The sequence below is a fragment of the Falco rusticolus genome, chromosome 11 (assembly GCF_015220075.1).
Source record: "Falco rusticolus isolate bFalRus1 chromosome 11, bFalRus1.pri, whole genome shotgun sequence".
NCBI classification, from domain to species: domain Eukaryota; kingdom Metazoa; phylum Chordata; class Aves; order Falconiformes; family Falconidae; genus Falco; species Falco rusticolus.
Window position 1 is genome coordinate 18476477 of NC_051197.1, and position 21558 is coordinate 18498034.

Here is a 21558-nt window from a genome sequence, read left to right on the forward strand (position 1 = left end):
ACTGCCCCACCGGCCTCTCCGGGACAGGAGCAAAATCCCTCTCTTGAAGTCCTCGGGGCCAGGAGCCTCTCTGGAAGGCACATTTTACTCAAGCTTAATGCCTCAGGAACTAGATGAAATTATACGGCCCTGTAAGGCAGGAGGTCAGGGAGATGATTTAATGGTCTCTTTTGGCCTTAAGAGACGTTAACTTGCCCGCTTCCCGCCTGCCGGCACCGAGCCACCCCCCGGCGGCGGGTGCCCCGCTCAGCCCCGGGAGCCCGGTGCGGGCCCGATCCGCTCCCCCGCGTGGCTGGGAGCCGCCGTCGAAGCCGCCCGCCCCGAGGGGGCCGCGCTGCTCGCGGGGGCCCGCCCGCCCCGGCTCCCCGCACCCACCGAGGGGCACCGGCCAGGAAGAAAGGCATCTCCTTCTATCGCGGTGTCGCGACTATCGCCCTTTCGCCGTCTGGGGGCAGCGGGGCGGCGAAAGAGCATTACACCGGAGAGGGAGGAGACACACGCACCCCCGCCGCCGAGCAAATGACGATGGTGGGACGGCGTGTGCAGCCGAGCAGCCGCCTGCCCCGTCAGGGGCCCGGGGCCGAACGCGGGGCCCCCGGGGTGCGTACCCTGGAGCTGCTCCGCGACCGGCCCGAGCGGGGTCGCTGGGGGTCCCCTCCCTGAGCGACAGCCACGTGGGGTGCCCCTCCGGCACCGCCTGTCCCTGGAGCCTCGTCCCCATCCCCGAGGGGACAAGTCACAGCGTAGGACACCACGTTTCGCACCGTCCCTCAATCCCCGCGGGGAGCGAGAGGCGCGGCTGGGGGTGCCGCTGCTGCTGGGTGTCCAGGGAGGGACAGGGCCGTCCGTGCCGCCTGCGCCGGAACGGCGTCTCCCTTTTTGCGGGGTCCCGGGCAGCGACCCTCGCGGCTGGGGTGCTCTGCACGGGGAAACCATGGAGGTGCCGCCGGCGGGGACAAACCCGACGTGCCGCTGCCCCACCGCGGGGCTTGGTCAGGCAGCCGCGGTGCCGGGCAGCACCGGCACCGGCACTGCTGATGTGCCTGTGACGGCTCTAACGCTACCTGCGCCGGGAAGTGCCGCAGAATTACCGAGGGCTGCCCCGGCCCGTCCTCATCCAGCGCTCCCCGGCTGTGCGGAGCGCTGGCACGTCTGAGGAGCCAGCGTTTACGTTCACAGTGCTGGGGCTGGAGGGACATTTACAATAAACCAGCCCGGATTCCTGAGGACATTTTCTCTTCCAGCTGCTTTCTAAATATAGCGCACGGCAATCCACTACCCAGCACCGCGTCCTCGGTCTTCACTTACAGATATTCAAAGTCAAGCTAGAGGAAAAAGAGAGAGCGACAAAGACAAGATAATTTTAAAGGAAAAAATATTTAACGTGAGCATCGAGTATTTAAAATCCACGTCTGCATTAAGGTCACCCGAACAGCGAGAAGGACCGTCTATTCCTATTTTAAAACGGCCGTCTTTTCCACGGGGACAGTTGTTTGCCTCCTGACCCATCGATAGCCTATTAATACAATTTAATTTTGCAGTTGTTTCTGTTTAAGAGTGTTTGGAGCGGATTGTTTCTTTTGTTTATGATCAAACAAACGAGCTCTGGTAATCTTATGTTTTATCTCCCTAACATATGGAAAAGCTATTTATCCCAGCCAATCACAATAAAGTGAAGAAAACCCCATTTTATGGAAAGGTATATATCACAAGTTTGTTCATCATTAAAGATATGATTACCAGTGAAAACCCTCCGAAAGTGGCACATTTATGATTCCAGGAACAGATGGGGACATCCATTTTCCTTGCAAATACTTTTGAAATTGCTCTACTGGTAGCAGTATAAAAATGATATACAGATGCCAGTGCCAACGAAGCCGGGACAAGAGGTCCAGATTTACACAGCAAAAGCTTCACATGCGCTCTGTCAGCTTTGATTGATCTGCACTATACCTCAGAAACTTGTTGACTAGGAAAGGAAACAGCGCAAATAATTCACTGCAACAAGGCAGATAATTCACCCAGCCAATCGCTCCGCTCCGCTTCTCCGGGCGGTGACATACGAGTCCTCCTGCCGCACAAAGAAGCATCATTCTCCAGCGCGAGCAGCGGTCGGTGTCACCGAGGGGGGAGAGGGGGGAGGAGGAGAGAGGGATAGGGGAGGGAGGCAGGAAGGTGGGAGCAGCGCACACAAAAGGAGAGGCGAGGAAGGAGAAGTTGCTTTCGGGCAGTGGGCGCAGCCACCTACCTTTTCCGAGCGGAGCCCGGGCCGAGCCATTCAGCCCCAATCGTCATTATCATATTGATTAAGTTCATCAGAGAGCAATTTTAGGTTTAACGCCAGCGGATTGGGAGAGGGAGCAAAGAATTATCTAAGAAAAGCACAACATTCTTACCGCAGGGACGTTTCCCTGTTCCAGTTCATTGAGGGAGTTGATTAAGTTTAAATGAAGCAGACACTGGATAAAAGTAAGGGTATTGACCACTGGGCAGCGCGGTCTGTGCTTGAAAAGGCCTGATACATGCAGAAAAGCAAGATTTGCTAAATGCTCTAATCTTCAATCAAATCTTACATCAATACAGACAAAGTTTGGTAATGAGAGATTCAATGAAGCATGCGGGAGAAAGAATTAATCCTCTTGGTCTAAACTGGGTTCAACTTTGAAGCCTGCTCCGAAGGAAAGACAGTTATCTAAATGCTAAATAAGAAACTTATTGTACTTTTCATGGCATGCTAATCTTTTGTCTATTTCATCTCTATTATTTGTATGCTCATAGGCGGCAGTTGTCATGGTGATTATATCAAACCACTTCTGTGCGGATGGCTGCGAGGAGTCAGGGCCTCCCTCCAGCCCTCCGCCGGGGCCAGCCAGGCCTGCCCGCCGCCCTGCGAGCCCGCGGCAGCGCCCGCACCCGCACCCGGCCCCGCACCGGCCCCGGCCCCGCCGCTCGGCCAGCGGGGTCACGGCGGGGCAGAACCCCCGGCACCGGCGCTTTGGCAGCACCGACCCCCGACCCTTTCCGCTTTCCCCCTGCATCACCCAAACCGGAGCGGTCTCCCTCCATGGAGAGGTGCTCTTTCCCTCCTTCTTCTTCCTCTCTCTCTCTCTTTTTTTTTTTTTTTTTTTTTTTTTGTATAAGCTTGCCTTGATAAGCTTTTGATGTCACAAATCAAACACTCGCCAGGAGGTAGATAATGGGGAGTGTGATCTCCTCTATTTGTACATAGACAGCGCTTTTGCACCGGCGCTGCCTTGAACCAGTGTCAAACTCCCCGGGCTTTGTTGGACTCTGCCCGCCGCCCCCTGGCCCGGGGAGCCCGGCACCGCGGGGGGGGCCGCTCCGCTCACCGCCCGTCCCCGCCGGGAGCCGCAGCTCCCCCGGGCTCGGGCAGCCCCTGACAAGAGGAATTAAGATTCATGTTATGCAAATGCCGAGGTGAGCGCAGACACTCTAACCGCGAAAGGTTTGGAGGAAAAGAAGAAAGCGGGGGCGGGGGGCGGGGAGACAGAAAGAGCGCAGGGATTATTTTTTTTCACGGCACGCCGTTAACACTTCCAGGCAGCCGCCGGCAGCAGGCACCGGGCCCACGGGCAGCGCTGCGGGGCCTCGGCCGGGACCGCTGCGGGACGGGCTGGGGGGAGCGGCCGCCCCGGGAGCCCGCGCCCAGCCCCGGCCAGCGGAGCCGGGCAGAGCTACCGCGGGAGGGGGCAGAAATCCCCAAGCTGTCGATCAGACATCCTCATTTCTCCCCCGGTACCCGGGAGGGGCTAACGGAGGCTTTTTGCACAGCTCCGGAGGGGAGGCTGCCAGCACCGATAGGTGGGTGCGGGAAAGAGAGGGGGGGGCTTCCCCCGGCTTGTTCCCTGCGACATAATAATCTGAGCGCACAAGGGTGGCACCCGAGCTTTTATGTCTTTTACAAAAGTTGCTAAATTAAGGCCGGATTAGGGCTCCCTTCAGGATTTGTGGGCTCTTTAAGAGGCTGGGAGCTGCTCGTATAGCCCGCCAGTGCTTATGAAAAGCTTAAAAAGTAATAAAAGGGGGAGTGATCCCGAGAGAAAGTAACATGTATAACTCTTATTAAAGGAGCAGCGAGCGGGGCTGTGAACTTGAATAACTGTTTGAACTTTAATTTGTTCATTAACAGGATTTGCCCCTGACTGTGAATGTTATTACTTCTCTTAAAAGCGAGGTGCAAATGCAAAGCCATAATGAAAGAGCCTGGCAAAAAGTTAAACGCCTCGTAATTACACCAGCCTCATTGAAAACCTAAAGTAATACAAAAGTGAAGGAAACGGGAGTCGGGCTGGTACTCGCCCACCGCCCCAGCCCCGGCCAGCAGCGGTGGCGAGCGCCGGGCCCCAGCTCCCAGCCCCACGAACCCCCGGTAGCTCACTCTAGCTGTATGTGAAACGGTTGTGTTTAAACAAGTTCAACACCTTTAAAACATTTAGAAAAAAGAATCCATGTTTTTCTGTTTTCCTTCTGCTCGGTGGGGGAAACCTGGTTTATTCCTCTAACCGTTTTAAGTCTTGAGTGAAACACGGTGTCTGAAGTCTGATCTAATCTGCATGTTTGTATCCTAAACAGGGCACATTAGCTCCTCTCTCCCCCATCACACCGACAGTAGATAAAACTCTGGAGAACCGGAATAAAACAAACTACTACTCCTCTCAGAAGGTATATGACTTTGTACTGATGCGTTTGCCAGTTAGCTCCGCGCTGGCTGTCGTTTCATCTGTCACTTATCCCTTTCCCGGGCTTGTCAACTGTGTTTTTATAGATTCGCTTGTGATCTGCATCCTTCCTCAACAGGAACATGCAGCCAGGTCGCAATTAAATATACAGATACACGAGCTGTTAGCAAGATTTCACCCTCCCATCCGCAGCCGAGCCGGGGAGATGATTGCCCTGTCACTTCTTTAAGCTTAAAACGCCTCAAAACTGGCCGGCGGAGCGCCGCGCCGTTAGCCGGGCGCTCGCTTTGTCCGCCCCCTCCCGCCACCGACGGCTTCTTTGAGGTATTAACTTCAGCGCCCCCGCCGCGCCCCCCGCCGGTCCGCCCGGGATCGGGGGGCTCCCGCACCCGGGAGACGCCGGGAAACGCGGCTGGGCACGGCCTGGAGCCCGCCGGAGCAGCGGGGCTCTGCCCCCCGCCGCCGGTGGCAGCGGGCACCGGCTCCGGCCGCGCTCCCGCCGCCGGTAGGAGCGGGGACGCCGGCCGAGCCAGACTCCGCAGCGGTAGTTCGGAGGGGAGCAAAAGCGAGACGGCGCTGCGCAAAGACCGCGGGAGTGAGAACTCCTCTGCTAGTGTAAAATGCTTTCGTACTTCCACAGCTGCATGCACGTTAAGGAGATTATGCTATTTTAACACTACCAAGTGGAATAGTTTCAATTACACCACTATAAATAAAGATATACCCTGGTTTTTTTACTATGCCCTAATTATTTACTTTTAACATTTTTTCGGCACCATTGAACTCAGAAAACAACAAACCCCAAACCCTACTCAATCAAATCGGTAGTCAGAAAAAAATGTCATATTACTCACAAAATAAATCGTTTCAACTCTACCTGTCCATTCTACTGTGGACAGTCAGCACTCTCACCCCAGGGAAGATCTGCAAAACCAGCAAGACCCAGCTACCACCCGAGAAGAAATAAACACAGCCTGTCTTGAGCAAGAAGGCATCATACAGGAAAGGGATGCCACTTTCTGCACTTTAACTCATCAGAATCGTGGTACTAACTTGGAACTGGAAAGAAACCCTTCCAAAATACCCAGCTCTCAAGATAGTAGCATCTTAGCCAAAAAATACCTTCCTCTGCACCTGGAGGTGAAGCAGCAGGCTAGGCAGAGCATGAAACACAGGTGGAAGGTGTTCCCTGCAAGAAACAGGACAAACTCAGACAGCTGCATTCAGTGCCACATCCAAGTGGCTTTCAGCTCCCATCACCCTGCCACCATATCATGAAAACTCTGGGCACGAGTGACAGGACCATTATTTTTAGCCGTGTCCCTGAATAGAGAGTCCCAGCTTTCTCACCGGGCAGAAAAAAAAAAAAAGTGTTTCTGGCAAGGGTTGCTAAATAATAGCATACCCAAGCTGTAATCTGGTTAGTGACCAGCATGAAAGTGTCCCAAGAACGGGAACCTCACTGTGACCTTGGCCTTGCAATGAGCACACGCCAGCACAGGCTGCTGTGCTTACAGGCCGTGCTGTGCTGTGCTGGGCCTGCACAGCATTTCTTGCAGGATCAGGGCAGGAACTACAGCTACGTTGTCCTGAGGTTCCCCCATCTAACCCCTGACGACTGCTTTACATTTGAAGAGAGTTTGATACAGGGCAGACAAATTACATCCAAGGCTTCATCAGACACTGATTAAATTGTTCAGCTTCCCCAAGTGGACTTGATTAACTGCAAACTTGGAGCTGGATATCACTTTCGCACAGGCACCGCAAGCCTCCTACGTCTGCTGGCAGCCTCAGCAGCACGCTGGCGGGAGGATGACAAAATGGAGCCTGCCGAGCCACCCCCTGGAGACCCCTTGGGCACAGAGGCAACTGAGCCTGCTCAGAAAGCAGCCGATTACAGGAAAGCAACACCCTCGCGGCTCGTAGGCCCCCAGGATGTGTCACCTGGTGGTCAAGAGCCCATCAAAGTCAGAAAAGAGTTTAAAAAAAGAGTAGGCATCTATTTAGTTGGCAGGAGGCATTTTTCACTTTCAGCAGGGCAAGGTGCTTACCGCTCCTAGCAAGGGCTTGGCTGAGGACTGCGCACGTTAGGCCGCAGGAGTTTGTTATCAGAATATAGGAGGGCTTTGCCACAGCTTCTCCAGGATGAGGCTGGTTGTAAGATGTGCCTTCTACCTCTAGCTTCTGCTCCGGTACATCTCTGGCACCCTCACCTTTGAAGACAACATGAATTTTGCTTTAAATATGCACTGGCAGATCAATCCTCTATGTATTTCTGATCACATAAAGCATGCAATTCAACCTGCAAGATATATGGATTGTAACATTTTTATAAATCAGCATTTTACACAGCGCAGCCTGCTCTTGTGAGCTAACCTTGTCTTCAGAGCTGATAGTTCCCAACACCATAGCTTCAAAGTGAGTGAAATGGTGAGACGGCACTCTAGAGCTGGAGTATATCTCTGAAAATGAGTATATAAATACTGCACAGTGCATCTGAAGTTGATTTATGAGATAGTCAGGAGTTAAAATCTTGAAATATTAGCAAAAATAACTAGACCTTTAAATCCAAGAAACCCTTAGGCTGTAGTGAAAACCATTGACGTACGAAAAGCATCTGTATTTCAATGATGGTGCAATCACACACAGGGAAAAAAAGACATTCATAAAACTGTTTTTCCTTTCCTGCAGACAAAAAATGAAAGCAATTTTGCACCAGCTGCACGAAATGCAGCTTCCTAGCGAAGCGTTTGCATTTAAACTTTCGGTTATTAGCCATTCAACTTTATATCGCTGCGTGAATCCGCTTGCTTCTTCGCGGAGAAAATAATAACAACCGCAAACAAAAGGCAGCCCCGGTCCGGGGGGCCTGCAGCCTGCCAGGGTGGCTCCCCCCGGGCGGCGGGTGCAGCCCGGGGCCCGGCACCCACCGGGGCCGCGCGGTGCGGCGGGGGCTCTGCCCGCCCGGGAGCTGCCCCGCGGTGCCGCTTACCTGCGCGGCGGCGGGACGGGGCAGCCGGGCTCTCGCTGGACGAAGCACGGGCAAGGGAGGGGGGCAGGAGCAGGGAGAGGACCCTCTTCTCCAGGAGCTGCTCCGGAGGGTCCCCCTCGCCTCCTCCCCGTTTTCTTTCCCGGAATCGGGAAGAGGGAGCCGGCGTGCGCGCGTTGCCCTAACCGGGAACCGCTGCGCTTTGCCCCAGGGGCACGGGGGGCTGCCCTGCCCTGCTCCCACCGGCACGGACACGCCGTCCTTCGGCGCCGGGGCACCCACCGAGCGGCAGCGCCCGGCCCGGGAGCACCGGCAGCACGGCGCGGGGGTCGTAGCCCCGCCGCTCGGCACTCCGCTGCGGATTCACCCCGGCGCCCTCCCCAAATATCGCGCTTTTTTTCTAAAATAAAATTACTAATGCACTCGGTTGTATCATTAAAAATTTTTAATGGGGAAAACCACGCGGGGACTAAAACCCGCAGACGACGGGAGCAGCACGGTGGCACCCGCGCCTCACCGCCAGCTCCGGCGACGCGGCTGCCGGAGGCTGCCGGGGTTACGTCCGCGGCCATTCGCGTCCACGGCGTAGCTCAGATAGAAATATATATTTGATGGCTATAATGAGACATATATATATTTATAATTAGCAAACCTCCCTAGCAGGTTGCGGGGGTCGGGGGGCCGCGCATGGCGGCGAGCCCCGCCTCAGCGCCGAGCAGCGGAGCGGGCGGGGGGGACTCTCCGCACCCGCGGGGAAGGGCCCGGCCGGGTGGGGTGGGCGGAGGGGCAGGCCCCGGGGCGCGGCCCCGCGCCGGCGGGCAGGGCAGGGCAGGGGTAGCGGTACTTACGATGCCGCGGCCGGCCCTGCCGTGGGACGCGGAGCGGGCGCGGGCACCGCCGGGGCGCGGAATCGCCACCACCGCGCGGGAGCGGCGCCCCCTGGCGGCTGCGGGGGGAGCGGCCGCGCGTGTCCGCGCCGCGCCGGTGAGGCGAGCTCCGTCCCGAGCCCCGATGTCCTGTCGATGGCCGTCACTTGCGCCTCTCCGTCCCCGGGCTGAAGCGGCCAAGTAGCGCTGCGGAGTCAGTCGCCTCCCGCCGCGGCTCGGGAGTCGGGCACCGGGCGTCCGGAGGCGCCCCTGCCCCTCGGAGCCACCGCGCCCGCCCCGGGCCCGCTCCCGTCCCCGTCCCGAGGCCGGGCTGCCCGCCCGCGCACCGCAGCGGGCCCGGCCCAGCCGCCTCCCCCGGCTCGGCTCGGCGCGGCTCTGCCCGCACAGGGAGCCGCCCGCTCCCCCCACCCCCCCATCTGCAATCCGCAATCAAGAGCCCAATTTTGTCATTTGGAAACACTAATTATCTAATCACGCCACGCTGCAGAGCGTACTTGTCTGCCCAATTAGCTAGGACAATTATTAAAATTCGGAGGCCTAATTATGTCTCAATTTAATGCTGGCAAACTCGCGTATAGAGCAGTAATTAAAATCCTCTCCTTGGCTCTGCCTTCAGGGCAGCGGCTGATGAGGACCTGTCAGGGGCTGCGCCGCTCCCAACCAGCCGAGCGGATTGTGCAACATGACCCCGCATTGTTAAGTGTGTCAACATATTAACCTGAATTCCCTTCAGCCCCCGTAATCACATTTGGTAGGAGGAAGAAAAGGGGCTAAAACATGAAGCATTTTATTAAAAAAACATAAATTCTTTTTAATTAATGCTGTAAGAGATCTGACGCTGCTTGAGCTGCCAAATGCTGCGAGTCATTTAAGACTGGTGCTTCTAATTACCAGTAAAAGAAGGTTTGCACTTCTCTGTTAAAAAGACTTTCCCTCTCTTCTCATTTACAGAAAATGATCCTTCTTTTGGGTAGTGTATTTTTTAAAACCCGGCTAGTTGGCTTCCAGTGATAAAGTTGATTACCAGTTTTTTGTTTGATGATGGAACACAAGTGAATATTGACTTCTGCGAGAATCAAACAGACGACCGGAGGCGTAAATAAAACGGTCAGGATTTAACACTTGAAAGAAGTTAATAAAGTTGAAAATTAAAAATCATAATATTGGGATAATTTCTATTTATTTATTTTTGCTCAGCTCTCAAGTTTGATAGGAAGTCAGTGCTGAAACACGGGAGTTAACCCAGCCGTCTGCGTTCCCGCCTGGCGAAGCATCGGCTCCTGCTGCGGCTGAGGAGCCCCAGAGCCCAGCATCCCCCAGCGACAGCCACTGCAGAAAGAATCCCGGTCCCGCTGGCCTGGCCAGCAGAAGCATTCCCCTGGAGTGTGTCCCTTTTTGGCTGGAAAAACATAGTGCCGAGGAAGGTGGTTCCTTCATCTGCAGTTAGAGAGTTCTCGGGTGGTTGGGACTCTGGAAAAATAAGCAGAATTCCCCATGCAGGGAAGGCTGCCTGCTGTGCGGGAGGGAGGGATGGGGCCTCTTCTCCCACTGTGCGTGCCCTACATCTTGGAAATGGCCCTGCTTCCAGCCTCCTCGGATGGCAAACCAAAGTGCAAATCTGTGTTCCGGCTTGTTCCAGTGGCTGTCAGTGTGTTTTCCTCTTGTCAGCAGCAATTGACTGGTCAGGTTCACCCTTGTACAGCGATTGTAACAGCTCATTGACAGACTAGTGACCCAGCCGGACCCGATAATGGAAAACTATTGATTTCCGTGGGCTCAGCAGATTTGAAATGAATGCCCAATATAATGTCATCAGCCGTCTTGGACTCTGATAAAGAGACAAAGTATCAAAGACGTGCTGGCTATCCTGACAATTTACTTGCAAAAAAAAAAAATGCAGGATACAAACAAACAATGAAGTGGCCTCTCTGGGTTTCCCCCTTAATAAGCAATGAGCAGTCAATGCCTGGGTAAAGGACAGCCCAGATGTGGCAGGGACTCCAGCTGCCCCTTTAACCGAGGAAGCCTGTGGCAGTTTTGCAACACTTGGTGCAGAAGCAGCAGCGTGTAGGTGGGTGAGTGGCATTGACCTCCACACGCACCCACCAGCCTCCAGAGAGGCACAACGGCTGCCAGGAGATGTAGCCCAGCAGGGGCCACGCTTAACTCCTACCTGCAGGCAAGCAAAGAAGCTTGAACAAGCCCATGATGCTCGAACTGGTCACACCCTCATCCGGCATCCCAACAGATGCTCTGGGCTGAAGAGGATGTTAGGTAATAATGATGAATCCTAGTTAATAAAAATCTGATAATGCAAGGTGAAATTTTAAATTGGTACAGCAGCCCTCATACAGTTGAGGTGTTCATGGATAAAAAAGTACTGTGAGTCCAATTGAAATTTTGGGAGGGGGGAGATGAATATTTGAGGATTTGCAGAACTGTATGGGCCGTTTGCCATAAGCAATACTGTATATAAATTTAAAGAGGAAGAGACACGGGCATGGCAGCCTTCTTGGAAAAAGTTTAACTTTTGGGGAAAAAGCAATAGCTCAAAGATTGATGTTTTTGGTCTTAGGGAGCCAAAGCATGGCCTGTCCTTCCCAAGTAGATCATTCCACCTGGATAAAGCACTCGTCACTTCCATGTCTCTGTAGCTGACTGGCAGAGCTTGAGCTTCACCAACACTTAGGCGCATCAGGAAGCTGGTGGGATGTACACCAGCACAAGGTCTATGGGAATTGGGATCAGACAGGTGTTGGCTTTCTGTGGAATACCAGGTGCTTGCAGGAGATGTTGCACTGTGTCCCAAACCCTTTCTGTAGGGCCTGGAGCCTTCCAGAACTTGCTTCTTCCAGATTAACCAAGTTTTCTACAAGGGGTGGGAGGACAAAACAGATACTTACCCTGGCAGATGCCAGCACACATTTAATTCAAGGTCTAATACCAGCAGAGATTAGAACAGCTTTGTGATTCTGGAGAAAAAATTCAGGACCTTGAGGAAACATTTATTTTAATTATGAACAACTAGTCAGTTTTATCACAAAAACACCAGCTCTTCTTGAACGTATTTTCATCTTTTGTAGCCTTCTGCTGAGTGATTTCTCCACATACGTGCCTCATAACTCTCGCATCGCTGTTCTGTCCATGACATGCACACATGTATGTATTGCCTTTACCTTCCTCTGACAACAGGCTCAGCTCTGTGATGTGCTACATACACTCGTCAAGGGGAAATGACAGCATGGATTACGTTAACATGACTGCAGCTGAATACATTTCAGTTTCTACATACTTTCATTTTCCGCACACTTCCCACTGCGTAGCCTTGGCTCCCTCTCCTGCAGACAGCTCCCGAACCACCTACCTCCACTCAAGCTTTTACTTCGTGTTCAATTTCCATATGTTGCTTTCAAGCATTTCTCTTCTTGATGTCCCCCCAGGGCCTGATCCTGTGAGAGTAAGTGTGCTACACCTGAGAAGTGTTAAGCAAGGCTGTGCAAATTGCTGACTATGCTTTGAGTCATTTTTTTAATGATAATTTTGAGTTAAATTAAATGTAAGATCTTGCAGATTTTTGTATTGTTTATCCAAAACACCCCCCCCCCAACATTTTCCATTAGCTCGAACGAGGAGCTGAAATCCCTCCTATCCATCTCACAGAAGAGTTTTTCAGAGACCAGAACCTTGTGGGTGATGCTCAAACCCAGATGTCTTGTCCCTGGAGAAGCTCAGTGCAGTTCTCAGCTCCTCTTCCTGCCCATTTCTCACAACCCCAAACCTCATGTTAAGCCAAGCGCAGATAACATCTCCACGCTATTCCCTCCCTAAGTACAACGAACACATTCAGGCCTTTGGATAGCAAGCTCCTGAGGCAGGGATTATGCTCTGTAGTATTACTGTTGTCATATTTTCCCTATTGTAATGTTCCATGTACATTTATGTCATTTATAAAATACAATTAACAGACATATTGGAATCCACAATGGCCCAAAGAAGGGAATAACAGAAGTAGAGTAACCATGTACATTTGCTTCCTACAATTAAGCTGGCTGTGGTGACCCATTCCCAACCAGGACATGAGTAATAAAAATGAAACACAATCCTGAATATTTAAAAAGTATGGCAAAGATGTCTATAGTTCCCTTTCACTTGGCAGAGACTTCACAATGGGGTTCAGCTTCTCTCTGCCCGGAGACGTTGACCCCCCCCTGTCCTGACAGTGCACCTCTCCTCCTTCCAGTGAGTACCAATAACTAAGGCTTAGTACTGTTAGAACCTGCTGGTTCGTCCAGCCACCAAGAAAGCACCAAAAAATACAGTCATCCAAAATGAGCCACTTGGTAATACCAAGTCATTACCCTCCTTGAGAAAGACCACTGCAACGCGTACCTAACTGCACTTCCCAAAGATACTCACTATGGGACCAGCTGCCCCTTGTTGTCAATGAAAGACATTGATGGAATGTAGACTGCTGCTTTTTTACTAAAGTTTCTCAATCAATGTAAATATGTATTTTTTAGTGTTCAATAATTCAATAGTGCATACACATATCTACCTGTCTGCTCTCAGGTCCAAGCCTCAGTGAGCTCTGCTGTGCTGGGGCATTACTGTCGCTGGGAGGATTGCAGTCCACCAGCATGGGCTGAGATTTCATAGGCAACTGTCCAACAAAGCCGAAGTTGTGCTTCTTAATATTTTCAAATAGGTTTGGGCAAATAATTGATTCTGCTGTAAAACAAGTCAATGAAACTAAAATGAGCAAAACCCCCCATGTTCAGAACAATCTGAAATAATATTTTCCAGTTTTCTTTGCTGAAATAAAACAAATCCCATAAATCTTGCAGCGAGAAAAGTGCTTTGTTTCATCCAAAATGTTTCATTTTGGGCACTTGCAACAGAAAAAAAAACCCCAAACCCACAAAGGAAATAAGAGGTTGGATTCACCACAGCTGCTGTCATTCCCTTTTTATCCACTAACCCAGTAATTAGGGCAGTGACCCAGGATGTGGGAGATCCATGTTTAATCCTTTCTCTGCCTGAAGGGATTTGAACCTCCATCTCTCATCTCCAAGCAGAGTGTTAGAGCTGCAGTGCTGGAGGGAGCCCTTCTCTGCCGCCTCCTTCCAGCTCGGTCCCTCCCTGGACAGGTGATTCCTGGATCGGGTGATCCATCTCGCCCAGGCACAGCCCAGCTCCCAGGGCCCAGCTCCTCCTCTGCCTCTGCCCTGTGGCTCGGTGAGTGCGGAGATGCTGTGTGCCAGCTGGAGGAGTTTTGGGAGGTCAGACAACTCTCAGATACACTATATCACCTCGTTTAAGGTACATCCATAACCAGATCACCAAGGTGATCTCAGGTCTGGGTATCCATCCCCTAAGGCAGAATGTGAGTCCTCCTCCCTAGATACATATCACAATGCCAGGGCTTTCCCCCAGTAAATAAGAAATATGTTATTTTTTTAAAAAAAAGTAAAAAACTCTAGTTCAGGTACATATTTCATTTCTCTAAGCCTAAATCTCTTCCCACTTCTCTAACCACACTTTGCTACAACTTTCAATTACATCCCTAATCAATTTTTGTCTATTATTGTCCATTGCCTGTGGTATTAGGAAGGACTGATGTAAAGAAGGGTTTCCTAATATAAACTTATTATTTTCATGTTATCTTTTTTTGTACCTTTTAACCATAATTAGTTTCATAAGCAGCTCACACTAGCCCAGGAATTAGTTGTACAATGCTGAGTACAGAACTGACCATGTCAAACCTTCAGCCTTACGCATAGCTTTGCTGGGAAGCTTTGCACACAGTAGTCCACATGCATAATTTTCATATCATCAATGAGATTGGATGAAGTCCTTTATTTAATAAGGAAAATTTGGCACCTCAGTGCTACATTTTTGCCAATTTTTAAGTTATTTTCATCATTTTAATAATGCTATTTAAAATAATTTTCTACTACATATTTCTATTGAAAAGAATGTCCTCCTCTATTCATTTTTTGCTCTATTGTTTCTAGAAGGTAAATAAATTATCTGGCACTTCTTACGAGCAGACTTGGATTACTGAGAATGCCATAATTTCTCAGTATTTGATAACCTTTTACTGGAGCTGACCTCTGGCGACTCTCCAGACAAGCGGCCACACGAAGTCACTGTGGGAGAAGGGGATTCACCCGTCCGAGTGTGAGAAGGACTCCTTTGTAATCAACATTAAAAAACCCCCTCTACTTTCATCTTGCTTTAAGAGCCTCTAGCACAGCATATTTACAGAATAATAAAACAGGGCTTCAGGCCTTTTCTCCTCATACATCAGTAACAGGACCCTTGTATCATACTTGTATGCTCTGTACACTATATAATTTACTGTATCTCACTTCTCACAGCTAATAGTCTCAAATACACTAAATGAAATAAATCTTCTGATAATGCTCCCACACAAGAATTAAATTATGCCACAAAACTGGCTGGGAATATCCCTGTGACAACTTCTGTCCCCATGAGTTAACCAGTTCCCCCCAGCACACCTCTTGCGCAGATCATTAATTGTTGCCTACTACAAACCATCACTCTGATTATTACTATTTATTTGTACTACCGAGAAAAAACTTCAGATGAAATCCCTAGTACCGAAGGATGAAAAAGATACAAAACTAAGATGCTTTCCTTCTCAGAGAGGTGATTCTCTAAAGAGATAGGAGGTGAGAGGGAGGAGCAGGGCATTTACAAGCAGTCACGACAGAGCCAACTGCATGTGCAAATGAAGGGAAACCACTGCTTCCAGAATTAACTTTGCACTGATTTCAGAAATAACAAAAAACTGTGGAGTTATGAGAGTCAGAAATTAAAACAGTGAGTGAATGGCTTGTTCTGGGGAATAACATGAATAACAATCTATTAAGGTAACCTTAGACCTTCATCTCAAAAGTAATAAACACCTGGGATCTTTATACCCACTTAAGTCAGTGGGGAAATGCTACTGTAAATTACCTGCATTTGATGTGCATGTGTGAATGGGTGTGTAAGTAACTGTATATAAATATATGCTCCTTGTATCATTTAATTTTTATATCAATCAAAAATATATTAAATGGTGCAGAAAAAGTAACGGTCTTTCTTCTCATGGTATTTTTAATTTGAAATTGTGCATGAGAGGAAAGAACCAAGGTCTTATGCTATTTTGAGTTATGAGGAGGTTTTTTGTAATGAAGGTTCACACCGATTGCAAACAGTCGAGGAAGCCAGAGCAGCGCAGGTGCCCTGGAGCCCAGAGGCGCAGCCCCAGCCCGGCACGGGGAAGGTGCGCACCCAGCTGCCGGCACAGAGCCCACGGCCCCTGCATGGTGCTCTGCTCTGGTCTGCAAAACCCGCCACAAACCTACGCCTTGTTCTCACGAGTCCTCTTCGCTGAGGAGAAACACAGGTGCTGAGGAGGCACGGTGCAGGTTTGCCAGCGCCCTGCTGCCCGCGCTGGCCTGCGCTCACCCTCGGCCCGCGGGGTGCTGGGCAGGGCTCCGGCAGCGGTGCTGGGCTGCACTGCAAGCTGCCCGGCAAACAGATCCAGAAGGCAGGAAAGCTCTGCTCAGCCCGCTCCCTTACTTGCCCACCAGTTAGCCCAAACAGAGTTTTGATGTGATTCAGGATCATGGCCCAGGAGTCCATCTACAGAATCACAGGGAACGCATTAGTGTGATCCTACTGGCATCCTGCTTTGAAGTGAAGTGTAAAACATTAATGCTTTCATTGGCTAGTGACAATCCCTGCTAAGAACTCCCCTATTCCTAACCCCATATGGGGCACTCTTAATTTAGTCTCACTTGGAGCACCAGATGCTCTAATTACATCATCCTGATCTTCTATAAGGTGTATTAGACAAACAAATGCTACATCTGTAACAGTGACAAGTATTATTTTTAATCACATCCATGATGGTTTCATTTCAAAGCTCAAGAATCCTCTCCAGCCGGCCCATTTTATGTTTTTACATGACCCAAGAGCCTCAGTGAGGAATTCCTAAGACACATTCACTTGTATCTGTTTACAAAAAGTTGCAGGCACATAAGGCCATGAACATTTCTTGCCCATCTGCTCCATAAATTTTTCTGTAAGGCTTATTGCAGAACACAGTGACTGAATTATAGGTGGTCAGCTGTTGCTTTCCAGTTTTGCCACAGTTGTTGCTCAGTATGTCACAGATAGAGCCCGTACCTGTGCCAGCCTGCTTCATACAATCTCCGTCCCAATGAAACTTCGATCCAGCATCCAAATTACTGTATCTGCACCATCTCTTAATGATTCATCTACCCTGGTTATATACAGGTGCTGGAAAGGACCTTGAGGTCTGCAAGATATTTTATTGGAATATTATAGAGAACAGTTGTTTTTCCCGTAACGCTGATGACATGTTTAAACACAGCCCAGGACAGTTAGGAATCCAGTGGCCTGGAGGCCTACTATCCATCACTGACAGTTTTCCAGATTATCTAGTTTTGTTCTCAAAGCTGATATTTGTATCATTGCCTGCCTCCATCCTCTTTGAGTACAAAAAAACCTCCCGAGAAGTACTTTTCTACCAACTTTCCTTGAGAACAGCAGCAGCAACATCCAACATGATGAGTGACTGTTCAGAAATAACTGAACATCTCAGCTGCACAGAGACAGAACGTCAGTATCTCCATCAACTGAGACACGCAGCTCAACACACTTGGTGTCAGCCCTCTCATTCACTCCAAGCCACACACAGTAAAACTTAAAGAGCTAATCCGATTCCTCTTTTGATGCTACTCATTTCAGAGTACTCATTATGCTTGAAAATCAACATATAAATCCAGTGAAATGCAGGTTAAAGGAAAAAGCACAACCTAAAATGAGGAAACCAAGATCACAATCTGAGCAGCAGCATGGCCACCCATTAAACTCCACCAGAATCCACGTCTGTTCCAGAATAGTTCATTCAGCAAACAGGATCTGGGGCAAACAAGAGCAAGACAAAGACAGCGTACTTCCTGCTCCGCAAGCATCACCAGTCTTGCAGAATTTCAGGTCCCTGACTCTGCTCTGCCTAGTGTTGCCTTAGCACATGGCAATACATGGACATTATAGCCCTTGGTGTAGGGATCACTGCGTCTTTGGGCCATTGATCTGGTCTGACCACTTCACTTCCCAAAATTCTTCATTATGACAGTATCACCCATGACCAAGAGTCATTGCCTTCAGGAATTTCACATGGTGAAAGCTTTTGCTGCATCAGCCCAAGCAGGGCATGAAACACCTTTTTGCCTTATTCATGCTGCGACCAAGCAAGCAGAAGATACAAATCAAGTGTGTTTGGCTGGAATAACTGTTCCTGGTACTGACCACAGCAGAGCTGAGAAGATCTTTCTAGAGAGCTCCAGCGTTAGCTAATATCTGCTTTGCTGACATATTTGGGCGTTCCTCTCTGTTCAGGTGAAGTGTTAAGATTTCTGCAACTCCAGTATCTCCTTTGCCTTTAAATTGTGCCTTTGTCCACGTGGTTTGTCCTTTACATGGGTGCACAATCCAAAACCCACCCACTTTCTGGGGAAAAAAAAATTATTTAAATATTTAAATTTAAAATATTTAACTTACAGAAACTGTTTATAGAATTGTTTGTTATGTGTATAAATTATCCAGTTACTTGTTTACTTCACAGAATAATTTTGACTAACAAAACTGTGTGGCCCAGATAGCGTCTTACAAATGCAGGCAACATTATGCCTATGGATTTGCGGCATGCAAGGGGAAAAAGCCTATTTTTTAAACATGGTACTGTCAGAGGGAGGGAGATGTAAGGGGAAAATTCCCATCAGACCCAAGACAAGGGTTGACAGGAAAAGCAGGGAGACAAGTAGCTGAGATCCATTCTCAAAGTTGTTGCTTCCCGGGAGGAGCACAGGGTGGCTTGGGCTGGGACTTCAGAAGAAGGAGCTTCCCTGCCTGCTGTTAGCGATAGTGGCTGTTTGAGGACCAGCAGAAGGTAAACAAATCCATTACGCTTTAAAGGATAGCAACACACGCCCACTCCAGACTTGGGGAGCAGTTAGTAGATGGCACAAGAAGTTCAGAAGAGGAAGCAAATACATCACCCCACACCCATAATCACATCCATCACACACTGCCAAGAAGAAACCAGATGATTACAAAAAAAACCCAAAAAACAAAACAAAAAACCCCATTAAAATACAGACAGTGGGAAAACCCGTGCCTTTTTAAAGGACTTGGAAGCAGAAGTGCTCCACCAAAGGGAAGTGATCGAGAAAGGAAGCCCAGCTCGCACGTCCTTGTGGCTGCCGCAATTCTGTAGCTGTGGGCACACCGTACACCCTTACCAGCTTTCCTGAGCAAGGGCGTAATGCCCTCGCAGCCCGCGTGCCCCACGCATTCCCCGCCACACTCGTGAGCAATACGAGTGCGTGAAGGACATTTATAGGCATGTGTCCAAAATACACTATATCTTTGGGTTTAATCTCTTTTGAATGACATACTCCCACATGAGGCAAAATCGGGGCCACGTTCAAGCTTTTGTTAGGAGAAGATGCTGTGCCCACATGAAAGCAAATTCGGTGTGTCCCAGCGGGACAGGCGTGCCGCCCCGCGCTGCGCTCCCGCCGCCCAGCCAGATGGCCGGTGCAGCAGCCTCTTGCAGGAGCACATCTCTATAGCAGGGGACGACGCGCTGCGCTGGGTGACCAGGCTGTCACTGAACGCAACTCCGTCACGGTATTTAAATCACATTAAAGCTTTCTTTTATTACATACCCCCTTGTGATTTTGCCTAGCTACATTCTAATTACCAGCCTTGCTGCAGCACATGCGGGTTCCACAGCTTGCTCCCCCTCCCATTTTGTAGGAAATTACTTATCTTGCACAATCCTAATGAAAATACTGCAGTGAGATAACTCTCTCCTTTTTATCTTGCATTTCCCATTCTATAGCATAAGCCATTTTTTATGTGGCAGAGAGACAACAACATGTTCAGGTTTACATGCATTTGTTTTTTGGAAACAGCAGGTACCTCTGTTGGGTCCCTGAAGTAGTTGAATCACTTACGCTGTTTTCTTACATAACGCCTGATCTTGAAGTATCAATATATATTTCCATGTGAGACATCAGCTGCACCTGTTTTTCAAAGATACTATGTTTGCATTTATTATTCTCCACCAATTAGCTTCTCAAATAGAGTATTTTAAAGGACATGCGTTTCACTAACTTCTGATGACCGACACCAGTTCTTTTTCTGAGCAGTTTTTTTAGCAGTAGCCACAATTCCTCTCTCCTATCCAATTAGCTCCCAGCACTAATCAGGTCAGAGATCACGAGGACATTAATGGAAAACTTAATGCTCAGGAAAGCTGAAGGACTAGGACGTGGCTTTGTTCAGTGTGTCCACAGCACCACCCTTGGCCACGGCTTTGCCATTCCCCATTTTCCCGCAGCAGCACCAACTGTGGCTAAACACGACTGCTGAGCTTGTTTTCATGGCTTCCTTGTTGAGGGAAATCAAAATAATTTTGACTGTTAACCAAGGAAAAGCACTGATGCGGTGAAAGGCTGCATTTATACTTATTTAATTTGATTTGGTTCCTAGGTATAGAACTGGAGATGGGCTCATTAACCCGCGCAGGCAGAGACCACCTTCGGGTAGGGAATTAGTTTAGATCTGCAGGGTGAGGAGGGGTAAGAAATCTCACCTTTGCAAGCCTTCCAGAATTAACACAGGCTTTTAATGAGAACTTTTCTAGGTAAAACCGAGATGACTAACAGTCTCCTGGGGGCAGGGGAAAGGGACAGAAAGTACGTGATGCAGGGGAAGTTCAAAAAAAAGTAGGGAAAGCGTTCAGATTTTTTCTGGTGGTAGATGAGCTTCCCTCAACAGCAGCAAACACCGGCGCTGGCTGCGGGCAGCACGTGCTGCCAATCGTTGGAAGCCGGAGCCTGAAGCAGTTGTAGCTCTGCACACATCTGGTTCAATTTTCAGTCACTGCTCAATTTTTATTGTGATCCCAAACTGGCCGGAGCTTTCTCTCTGTGCACAGTAGTAACAGCAACAAGCAGAACAGATTTGCCAGCTTGGGTCAGATCCTCAGAGCCAGCTGGAATAAAGCACCTGTGCTGGGCTGAGCCTGGCTGCACCCCAGGTGCCCAGCAAAGCTGCCCTGTCCCTCCCCTCCTCAACCAGCCGGGGGAGAAAATTTAGTGAGAGATCTATGGGTCAGGATAAGGACAGGGAGAGATCACTCAGCAATTACCATCACAGGCAAAACAGACTCTACTTGGGGAAAATTAATTTAATTTATTACCAATCAAATGAGAGTAAGATAATGAGAAATAAAACCTAAATCTTAAAATGCCTTCCCTCCACCCCTCCCTTCTTCCTGGGCTTAACTTCACTCCCAAATTTCTCTGCCTCCTCCCCACAGTGGTGCAGGGGGATGGGGGGGAATGGAGGCTGTGGTCAGGTCACCACACTTTGCCTCTGCTGCTCCTTCCTCTGCAGGGGGGAGGACCCCTCACACTCTTCCCCTGCTCCAGCATGGGGTCCGTCCCACAGGAGACAATCCTTCACAAACTGCTCCAGCGTGGGTCCCTTCCATGGGCTGCAGTCCTTTGGGAACAGACTGCTGCAGCGTGGGTCCCCCGTGGGGTCACAAGCCCTGCCAGCAGACCCGCTCCAGCCTGGGCTCCTCTCTCCATGGGTCCTGCCAGGACCCTGTTCCAGCACAGGCTGCCCGTGGGGTCACAGCCTCCTTTGGGCATCCTCTGCTCCGGCACGGGGTCCTCCCTGGGCTGCAGGTGGGATCTGCTCCACTGTGAACCTCCCTGGGCTGCAGGTGGGATCTGCTCCACTGTGAACCTCCCTGGGCTGCAGGTGGGATCTGCTCCACTGTGAACCTCCCTGGGCTGCAGGCGGGATCTGCTCCACTGTGAACCTCCCTGGGCTGCAGGTGGGATCTGCTCCACTGTGAACC

At 50.1% G+C, this 21558-nt stretch overlaps 1 long non-coding RNA gene across 2 annotated transcripts in view; it reads right to left on the minus strand.

Annotated features, from left to right (window-relative positions):
* Positions 1-8893, minus strand: part of LOC119155822 — a 9696-nt gene extending 803 nt beyond the window's left edge. The window contains exons 1-3 of one of the 2 annotated variants that reach the window (XR_005106854.1): positions 8538-8893; positions 6752-6913; positions 1092-1325 (exon numbers count right to left, since the gene is read on the minus strand). This is a non-coding gene — a long non-coding RNA (uncharacterized LOC119155822). Of the gene's footprint in view, positions 1326-6751; positions 6914-8537 lie in introns of both variants that reach the window. The other variant, XR_005106853.1, reaches the window with a different exon arrangement.
* Positions 8894-21558: the final 12665 nt, after the last annotated feature.